Consider the following 11,924-nt stretch of genomic DNA (forward strand, 5'->3'; position numbering starts at 1 on the left):
AAAAGGACCTCATAACCTATTTTCGCTATACTAGTCGCAACAGGTCGATGTGGCTACTCATTTCAAATGATTTAATGTGTAGACTATGAAAAATATAATATCGAGCGCCTAACGTGAAACAGCATAGGAAGAATTGCAAAGAGAATCATTGAAAAAACTTCGGATCGTTACGTACATCATGTCAAATGAAAGAAGAAAAATTGCAGAATTCATCGACAACGAAAAAACAAATATGATGCAACATGTCAGAAGGGCACTAACCCACATCTTTATCAATGATAACTGAATCTCAACGTGCAGCACATCAAATGAAAGGGAAACGAATGCAGAATTCATCCTCAGAGAAAAAGCAAATCTGACGCAACATGTCAGAAGGGCACAAAGCCACATTTTCGTTAATAATTGTCGAATCGTCACGTACAGCACGTCAAATAAAAGGAAAAGAAATGCAAAATTCATCGACGGAGAAAAAACAAAGATGGCGCAGTATGTCAGAGTGACACTAAGCAACATCTTTGTTGATGATAGTTGGATCTCAACGTGCAGCACATCAAATGAAAGGGAAACGAATGCAGAATTCATCAACAGAGAAAAAAAAACGGAGACGATGCCAAGAGGGCCCAAAGTTGTATCTTCACTAATAATAGTCGCATCATCACATGTAGCATTTCAAATAAAATGGGGGAAAAAAAGCAGAATTCATGTGTTTGTTGCGCTATTCAAATCCAAGGTGACATGGATCAATGTCAACGCTGAATATGCATCTAACAAAGACTCTTTGATTTTCTTTTGTTTCATTTCAGAATATGTCATCACTAATTTTTATATTTAAACCCAAAGTGACATTGATCACTGTCAATGTCGAATCTACATCCGGAGATACGCAGTTCTCAAAGCGACGAAACAAAGGCTCTTTGTTTCATTTTGAAATATGTCATCACTTATTTTACTATAAATACGTCATGCATGGCGAAATGAGTTAGTTGCATCCGTTGAAAGTGATACCAGTGACAAGTGCACCGATTCTATTTGAAAGTAAGTGTTTTAGGTTTGACTTTTTCCTCAGATGAATTTATTCAAATGTAATTTATTTGAAAATTGGTGAGAATTGTTGAATCATTTGATTTCCAAAATTTTTCTCGATATATATATATATGTTGGATGATTTCAGTCAAATGTTTTACATGTCGTGGTTTGTTTGAGATAGTATTCGCATATATTGTCAATCAAAACATAAAGCTTTCATTTTTTATTTTTCACAGATGGATTTACAAAAGTTGAATGCAAGTTCGATCGTGAAGAGAAAGCCAAGTATCAAAGTAGTAGATTTGCCTGTGGAGATGCCGCAGAGGATATTCACTGCCAAAATCGTGGAAGGAAAATTTGGTGAGGCGGTCTTGTTAGATTTGGGAGATAAAGTATCATTTCTGCCCCACCGAGTGACGGAGGCGTATCGTCCTCACTTAGAAGAATTTTCATCAGGAAAATACGCTATTGTGTTCAAAGGGTTGATGGACATTGGGAAACCGAATCTTGTCGTTTCATTTGAGATTGTACAAAATTAAGGTTAGTACTGTTTCCAATTTTTTCTTTGTTTTATAGGCAAAGAGTTTTTGGGTGTATACAATATTTTTCATTCGAGTCAAAAATTCTCACTCACAGATATGATCCGCATAAAGTAGTGTTTCCATACAATATATTTCCTTCACTTAGTACGTGCAGAATATGTGTTTTAAATTCATTATTTTGAATGACACTTGATTTTTTTATTTTCATTATATGTGTAGCAATTACTTCATGGAAGACATTACCCTCTCTGTTGTCAAAAAATTTTGTTTAGTGTATGTTTTTATTAAAAAATCGAATTTATTTCAGTGTATGTTTTTATTGAAAAATCGAATTTATTTCAGAATAATACATCAACGTGTGCAGTATCAGTCAGAGTCATCTCAACAACAACATTCAAAACCGTCATAGCAACCTTTCCAGAACGAGTTTCAAATCTAAGCAGTTTCCATTTTTTTCAATCTATAGAGGCTTGAATTTGTCGATATTCAGTGATTTGTTGGACAAACTGCGTCTATTCAATATATACACAACCGTAATGAATTTGGAAGACTTTGAAGATTCATCGTGGTGTGTTCCAAAATTCACGAAAAACACGTCGTTCTGTATGGGTCATTTCAAAGGAAATTTGTTCAGCTGCAGTCTCAATAACCTTGATATTTTATATAAATGGCTTTATAATATACTACCAAAATAAATACAATACATATCACACACATCTTTTTTTGAAAATGAAAACTTATCTTATACAGGGAAAGTTGTCAAAAATGTGCAATAACAAAAAATTATATACCAGATTTTATAGAGATGAAGAAACATCATATTGAAAGATACTAAGTTGACAAAAACAGGACATTTTAGAAATAAAGGAAATAAGTTTGTCTGTCATTTTAAATTCTGATTCGTTGGGTCGATATAACAAAAAGTGGCATTTTATATCTTGAATTTTATTCAGGACACTATTATAGTTTATTGACATTTGTCATTAAATTTCAAGTATGATATTTGGAAATTCATTTCGTATTGTAGTTTTTTCGAAATTCCCTTTCAAAATAGCATCCTTTGATATAGATACCGGACGAGTTCATTATGTGTAGATAACCTGAGTTTAATTTTTATGACAATGTCGTTTGGTGTGATCACGAGTCCATTATAACAGGGAGTGAAATGAATTCTCAGACATATGAATATAACAAAGTAACGATACAGACAAATATGAAAAATCGTTATGAAATAATTCAAAGCCATGAATCGAAATACATGAATTGCTTCGATATTCTGAAACAAAAACACTCAGTATTCACAATTCTATTCATTATTCCAACTATCTTCAAAATGCACATCAAGCATTTTGTCGTAGTACGGTGACCGGAGCAAAGTTACAACTTCAGCATATGAATGTTTATAAATAGTAAGGTAGGTCAAGATCTTCAACAGGTATTACGAAATTCATTCGGTGTTCATTGATCACGAAACGGTTCGTAAGCTTTCGGAATACAATGCAAATAATTTTCTTTATGACTATTCGTTAGATATTAAATATTATTACCTCAAAATATATCGAAATCATAACACGTTTGCGATTCATTTTTTCAGTTACACTTGAAAAGTGAGTTTCAGTTTGCAGAAATAATAGCCCACACATGTTGGAAATTTTGCCATAGTGTGGTGAAAATCGTATTGAAAATTCTACGAAATATAAGCGCATACATACAGAGTGAATCAATATTTGAAATACGTCGTTTGGAACCCCCCATAACCCTTCTCTATCGAATTTTGGCAGAAATAATGCTGAGTCGTATTGTAGAGTTAACGTTCGAAATTGGGGAAAGTGAAGTATTCAACAGTTTTGCGTGCGACGGTTATGCGTGCGTTTTCGAACAGTTTACGTGCCTTTATTCGTTATCGTTTCGTCATTATTGTCGTTTTTTTTTTCCTATTTCAATATGACAGTCATTTAACACTTAACGCGTTTCGCTTACCAAGTAAGCATCATCAGGAGATGACTAAAGTTCACGCTTTGTCGTATGAAGGTTCTTTTTGCGAATTTTCAGACTCCTGAACCGAAACTTGAGGAACAATCAGCCTAACTTCTGGTACAGAGTGGTGTCGTAAGCCAATAAGACTGGAGAAATCAAATATCAGTAGAATGATGGTTTTAGATGAAATTGAACTGAGGAATGTGGGTCGAATAATAATAATAATAATGATAAAATGTTAAAACTTTGAAAGTGACGTAGTCAGCGTAGGAGGTGGTGGCGTGGTAGAAAATGTGTGAGGATTTGTGGAAATGAATGAGTTATTAGAAAAAAAATGGAGCAACTGTCAGAAGGGCACTAAGTTGTATATTCGCTGATAATAATCGAATCTTCGCTTACAGCACGTCAAATGAAAGAACAAAAAATCCAGAATTCATTGACGAGAAAATACAAAGATGGCGCAACATGTCAGAAAGACATTAAGTCACAATTTCTCTCATGATATTTGGATCTTAACGTGCAGCACATCAAATGAAAGAGAAACGAATGCAGAATGTTATCGACAAAGAAAAAACAAAGATGACGCAACATGTCAGAAAGGAACGAAGCCACATCTCCGTTAATGACAATTGAATCTCAACGTGCAGTACATTGACTGAAAAAGAAAAAAAATGCAGAATTCATCGACAGAGAAAAAAAAAACAAAGACAACGTAACATGTCAGAAGGGTAATGAGCCGTATTTTCGTTAATAATGATTTGTTCTCAACGTACAGCACATCAAATGAAATGGAAACGAATGCAGAATTCATCGACAGAGAAAAAACAAAGATGGCGCAACATGTCAGATGTGCACTAACCTGCTTCTTCGTTAATAAAAGTCGCCTCGTCACGTGCAGCATATCAAAGAAAAAATAAAAGAGGCAACCAAAAGGGCACTGAACCATATTTTCGTCAATGATAGTCGGATCGTCGCATTTGACATGATTCATTCACTCAAAACTGAAATATTCAGAAGATACCAAAGGAGATCTCACGGTGACTATAAGTTCTGGTATGCTTTGTTAGGTATCGAATGATGCGTGCAATTTCGTTAATTCCAGCGACATGATTATTCCAAGACATATTGGTGTCCATTTGAACCTCAAAAAACTTATCGAAGCAGAAGGTGGAACCCCAAAAAATAGGAGATATAGTACACCAAGTCAGTGAAGAGCGGCATTTTTCTGCCGAAAATTTTTTGAATTTCTTCAAATTTTTCCAAATATCTGTAACAGAAAGACAAAACTCAGCTGCGGAACGCTTCTATCTACTAAAGTTAAGTATGTGTCGGTAGTGTGTAACGAAGGTTTCCATTAAATTCACTGTTTGCGCCCTCTGGAGGATGTTTGTTGCGATACACCATAGATGACAATATTTATTGTTCATCATTTCGAATCCGTTGAATACAAGGGGTTTGGAAATAGAAAAAAACAACGTTTTAACGCTTTGTTGACGTGTTTGATGCTCTATGACCAACACCCGTTATCCATATTTTCATTATTATCGCGATTGTATGACCACCAAACATTCAATATTATCGGGATTGAAGGGAGCTGATAGGTTAGGTGGAGTACCAAGGTGGCCGATAGGTTAGGTGGAGTACCAAGGGGGCCGAGGGGTGGAGTTCCACGCTTAAATCGCTACGATACTCGTTCCATCCAGCTTGCCCCCTTGGTACTCCACCTAACCTATCGGCCACCTTGGTACTCCACCTAACCTATCAGCTCCCTTCAATCCCGATAATATTGAATGTTTGGTGGTCATACAATCGCGATAATAATGAAAATATGGATAACGGGTGTTGGTCATAGAGCATCAAACACGTCAACAAAGCGTTAAAACGTTGTTTTTTTCTATTTCCAAACCCCTTGTATTCAACGGATTCGAAATGATGAACAATAAATATTGTCATCTATGGTGTATCGCAACAAACATCCTCCAGAGGGCGCAAACAGTGAATTTAATGGAAACCTTCGTTACACACTACCGACACATACTTAACTTTAGTAGATAGAAGCGTTCCGCAGCTGAGTTTTGTCTTTCTGTTACAGATATTTGGAAAAATTTGAAGAAATTCAAAAAATTTTCGGCAGAAAAATGCCGCTCTTCACTGACTTGGTGTACTATATCTCCTATTTTTTGGGGTTCCACCTTCTGCTTCGATAAGTTTTTTGAGGTTCAAATGGACACCAATATGTCTTGGAATAATCATGTCGCTGGAATTAACGAAATTGCACGCATCATTCGATACCTAACAAAGCATACCAGAACTTATAGTCACCGTGAGATCTCCTTTGGTATCTTCTGAATATTTCAGTTTTGAGTGAATGAATCATGTCAAATGCGACGATCCGACTATCATTGACGAAAATATGGTTCAGTGCCCTTTTGGTTGCCTCTTTTATTTTTTCTTTGATATGCTGCACGTGACGAGGCGACTTTTATTAACGAAGAAGCAGGTTAGTGCACATCTGACATGTTGCGCCATCTTTGTTTTTTCTCTGTCGATGAATTCTGCATTCGTTTCCATTTCATTTGATGTGCTGTACGTTGAGAACAAATCATTATTAACGAAAATACGGCTCATTACCCTTCTGACATGTTACGTTGTCTTTGTTTTTTTTTTCTCTGTCGATGAATTCTGCATTTTTTTTCTTTTTCAGTCAATGTACTGCACGTTGAGATTCAATTGTCATTAACGGAGATGTGGCTTCGTTCCTTTCTGACATGTTGCGTCATCTTTGTTTTTTCTTTGTCGATAACATTCTGCATTCGTTTCTCTTTCATTTGATGTGCTGCACGTTAAGATCCAAATATCATGAGAGAAATTGTGACTTAATGTCTTTCTGACATGTTGCGCCATCTTTGTATTTTCTCGTCAATGAATTCTGGATTTTTTGTTCTTTCATTTGACGTGCTGTAAGCGAAGATTCGATTATTATCAGCGAATATACAACTTAGTGCCCTTCTGACAGTTGCTCCATTTTTTTTCTAATAACTCATTCATTTCCACAAATCCTCACACATTTTCTACCACGCCACCACCTCCTACGCTGACTACGTCACTTTCAAAGTTTTAACATTTTATCATTATTATTATTATTATTCGACCCACATTCCTCAGTTCAATTTCATCTAAAACCATCATTCTACTGATATTTGATTTCTCCAGTCTTATTGGCTTACGACACCACTCTGTACCAGAAGTTAGGCTGATTGTTCCTCAAGTTTCGGTTCAGGAGTCTGAAAATTCGCAAAAAGAACCTTCATACGACAAAGCGTGAACTTTAGTCATCTCCTGATGATGCTTACTTGGTAAGCGAAACGCGTTAAGTGTTAAATGACTGTCATATTGAAATAGGAAAAAAAAAACGACAATAATGACGAAACGATAACGAATAAAGGCACGTAAACTGTTCGAAAACGCACGCATAACCGTCGCACGCAAAACTGTTGAATACTTCACTTTCCCCAATTTCGAACGTTAACTCTACAATACGACTCAGCATTATTTCTGCCAAAATTCGATAGAGAAGGGTTATGGGGGGTTCCAAACGACGTATTTCAAATATTGATTCACTCTGTATGTATGCGCTTATATTTCGTAGAATTTTCAATACGATTTTCACCACACTATGGCAAAATTTCCAACATGTGTGGGCTATTATTTCTGCAAACTGAAACTCACTTTTCAAGTGTAACTGAAAAAATGAATCGCAAACGTGTTATGATTTCGATATATTTTGAGGTAATAATATTTAATATCTAACGAATAGTCATAAAGAAAATTATTTGCATTGTATTCCGAAAGCTTACGAACCGTTTCGTGATCAATGAACACCGAATGAATTTCGTAATACCTGTTGAAGATCTTGACCTACCTTACTATTTATAAACATTCATATGCTGAAGTTGTAACTTTGCTCCGGTCACCGTACTACGACAAAATGCTTGATGTGCATTTTGAAGATAGTTGGAATAATGAATAGAATTGTGAATACTGAGTGTTTTTGTTTCAGAATATCGAAGCAATTCATGTATTTCGATTCATGGCTTTGAATTATTTCATAACGATTTTTCATATTTGTCTGTATCGTTACTTTGTTATATTCATATGTCTGAGAATTCATTTCACTCCCTGTTATAATGGACTCGTGATCACACCAAACGACATTGTCATAAAAATTAAACTCAGGTTATCTACACATAATGAACTCGTCCGGTATCTATATCAAAGGATGCTATTTTGAAAGGGAATTTCGAAAAAACTACAATACGAAATGAATTTCCAAATATCATACTTGAAATTTAATGACAAATGTCAATAAACTATAATAGTGTCCTGAATAAAATTCAAGATATAAAATGCCACTTTTTGTTATATCGACCCAACGAATCAGAATTTAAAATGACAGACAAACTTATTTCCTTTATTTCTAAAATGTCCTGTTTTTGTCAACTTAGTATCTTTCAATATGATGTTTCTTCATCTCTATAAAATCTGGTATATAATTTTTTGTTATTGCACATTTTTGACAACTTTCCCTGTATAAGATAAGTTTTCATTTTCAAAAAAAGATGTGTGTGATATGTATTGTATTTATTTTGGTAGTATATTATAAAGCCATTTATATAAAATATCAAGGTTATTGAGACTGCAGCTGAACAAATTTCCTTTGAAATGACCCATACAGAACGACGTGTTTTTCGTGAATTTTGGAACACACCACGATGAATCTTCAAAGTCTTCCAAATTCATTACGGTTGTGTATATATTGAATAGACGCAGTTTGTCCAACAAATCACTGAATATCGACAAATTCAAGCCTCTATAGATTGAAAAAAATGGAAACTGCTTAGATTTGAAACTCGTTCTGGAAAGGTTGCTATGACGGTTTTGAATGTTGTTGTTGAGATGACTCTGACTGATACTGCACACGTTGATGTATTATTCTGAAATAAATTCGATTTTTCAATAAAAACATACACTGAAATAAATTCGATTTTTTAATAAAAACATACACTAAACAAAATTTTTTGACAACAGAGAGGGTAATGTCTTCCATGAAGTAATTGCTACACATATAATGAAAATAAAAAAATCAAGTGTCATTCAAAATAATGAATTTAAAACACATATTCTGCACGTACTAAGTGAAGGAAATATATTGTATGGAAACACTACTTTATGCGGATCATATCTGTGAGTGAGAATTTTTGACTCGAATGAAAAATATTGTATACACCCAAAAACTCTTTGCCTATAAAACAAAGAAAAAATTGGAAACAGTACTAACCTTAATTTTGTACAATCTCAAATGAAACGACAAGATTCGGTTTCCCAATGTCCATCAACCCTTTGAACACAATAGCGTATTTTCCTGATGAAAATTCTTCTAAGTGAGGACGATACGCCTCCGTCACTCGGTGGGGCAGAAATGATACTTTATCTCCCAAATCTAACAAGACCGCCTCACCAAATTTTCCTTCCACGATTTTGGCAGTGAATATCCTCTGCGGCATCTCCACAGGCAAATCTACTACTTTGATACTTGGCTTTCTCTTCACGATCGAACTTGCATTCAACTTTTGTAAATCCATCTGTGAAAAATAAAAAATGAAAGCTTTATGTTTTGATTGACAATATATGCGAATACTATCTCAAACAAACCACGACATGTAAAACATTTGACTGAAATCATCCAACATATATATATATATCGAGAAAAATTTTGGAAATCAAATGATTCAACAATTCTCACCAATTTTCAAATAAATTACATTTGAATAAATTCATCTGAGGAAAAAGTCAAACCTAAAACACTTACTTTCAAATAGAATCGGTGCACTTGTCACTGGTATCACTTTCAACGGATGCAACTAACTCATTTCGCCATGCATGACGTATTTATAGTAAAATAAGTGATGACATATTTCAAAATGAAACAAAGAGCCTTTGTTTCGTCGCTTTGAGAACTGCGTATCTCCGGATGTAGATTCGACATTGACAGTGATCAATGTCACTTTGGGTTTAAATATAAAAATTAGTGATGACATATTCTGAAATGAAACAAAAGAAAATCAAAGAGTCTTTGTTAGATGCATATTCAGCGTTGACATTGATCCATGTCACCTTGGATTTGAATAGCGCAACAAACACATGAATTCTGCTTTTTTTCCCCCATTTTATTTGAAATGCTACATGTGATGATGCGACTATTATTAGTGAAGATACAACTTTGGGCCCTCTTGGCATCGTCTCCGTTTTTTTTTCTCTGTTGATGAATTCTGCATTCGTTTCCCTTTCATTTGATGTGCTGCACGTTGAGATCCAACTATCATCAACAAAGATGTTGCTTAGTGTCACTCTGACATACTGCGCCATCTTTGTTTTTTCTCCGTCGATGAATTTTGCATTTCTTTTCCTTTTATTTGACGTGCTGTACGTGACGATTCGACAATTATTAACGAAAATGTGGCTTTGTGCCCTTCTGACATGTTGCGTCAGATTTGCTTTTTCTCTGAGGATGAATTCTGCATTCGTTTCCCTTTCATTTGATGTGCTGCACGTTGAGATTCAGTTATCATTGATAAAGATGTGGGTTAGTGCCCTTCTGACATGTTGCATCATATTTGTTTTTTCGTTGTCGATGAATTCTGCAATTTTTCTTCTTTCATTTGACATGATGTACGTAACGATCCGAAGTTTTTTCAATGATTCTCTTTGCAATTCTTCCTATGCTGTTTCACGTTAGGCGCTCGATATTATATTTTTCATAGTCTACACATTAAATCATTTGAAATGAGTAGCCACATCGACCTGTTGCGACTAGTATAGCGAAAATAGGTTATGAGGTCCTTTTGGCTTCGTAAAATGATTAACTATGTTTTTTGACATCTAAACGAATCCATTGATGTCAAAATTATCGGAATCGGACGACCGGAAGTAAAAACCGGAAGTGACCTGTTTTTGACGGATTCGAAACCTTCTCACCCTAAGGAATCCAAAAATACCATATGTTTCAGTATACGATGATTATTTCATTTTTTTTGTCAACAAATTATGTGTTTTGAATCAAACTTTTGCAATTACATTACACTCGTAGTTGTTCATAACCCAACAACTTTTAATTTCAAATATGTTCAATGATTTTCTTCAAATGTGCCATTCTTTCTATGCTATTTCACATTAGATGCTCGATATTATACTTTTCATAATCTACAAATGACATCATTTGAAATGAGTACCCACATCGGTCTGTTGCTGCTACTATAATGAAAATAGGTTATAAGGTCCTTTTGGCTTCGACAAATGATTAATTATGTTTCATGACATCTAAACGAATCCATTGATGTTGAAATCATCGAAATCGGAGGACCGGAAGTGAAAACCGGAAGTGGTCGTTTTTTGATGGATTCGAATCCTTCTCACCCTAAGGAATCCAAATATATCATATGTTTCAGTATCTAATAATTTTTTTCATTTTCTTTGTCAATAAATTCTGCGTTTTGAATCAAGCTTCTGCAATTGGAATAAACTTATAGTTGTTCATAACCCAACATTTTTTAATTACAAGTTTGTTGAATTTGCAATTCTTCCTATGTTATTTCACATTCGGCCTTGGATATTATATTCATTACGCCATATTTGTTTTTTCTTTGTCGACGAATTCTCCATTTCTTATCCTTTCATTTGACATGCCGTATGCGACGATCTGATCATTATTAGTAAATATACAACTCAGTGCCCTTCTGACAGTTGCGCTATTATTCTTTGTAATAACCCATTCATTATTACACACGCCACCACCTATCACGCTGACTACGTCACTTTCAAGCTTTTAATGTTTTATCACTATTATTATTATTATTCGACCCTCATTCTCCAGTTCAATTTCATCTAGCACAATCAATCGAGCGATATTTGATTTCTCCATTCTGATTGGCTGACCGACACTACTCTGTAACAGAAGTTAGGTTGGGTGTTCCACAAGGTTCCGTTCAAGAGTCTGAAAATTCGCAAAATAATCATTTCCTAATGATGCTAACTTGGTTAGCGAAACGCGTTAAATGATAAATGACTGTCATATTGAAACACGAAAAACCGTTACGACAATAACGATGAAACGGTAACGAATGAACGCACGGAAAACGGTCGAAAACGCACGAAAAACGATCGAAAACGCACGAAAAACGATCGTAAACGCACGAAAAACGATCGTGAACGCACGAAAAACGATCGAAAACGCACGGAAAACCACGTATTTTGAAATGTCATTGTCGAATACTTCGCTCCCCCATTGCCCTCACGTTGAGTCCACAAAGCTTAACCTCTCGA

The sequence above is a fragment of the Leptinotarsa decemlineata genome, unplaced genomic scaffold, assembly GCF_025532065.1.
Source record: "Leptinotarsa decemlineata unplaced genomic scaffold, Ldec_3_MD MMD2_tig00000035_RagTag_RagTag, whole genome shotgun sequence".
NCBI lineage: Eukaryota > Metazoa > Arthropoda > Insecta > Coleoptera > Chrysomelidae > Leptinotarsa > Leptinotarsa decemlineata.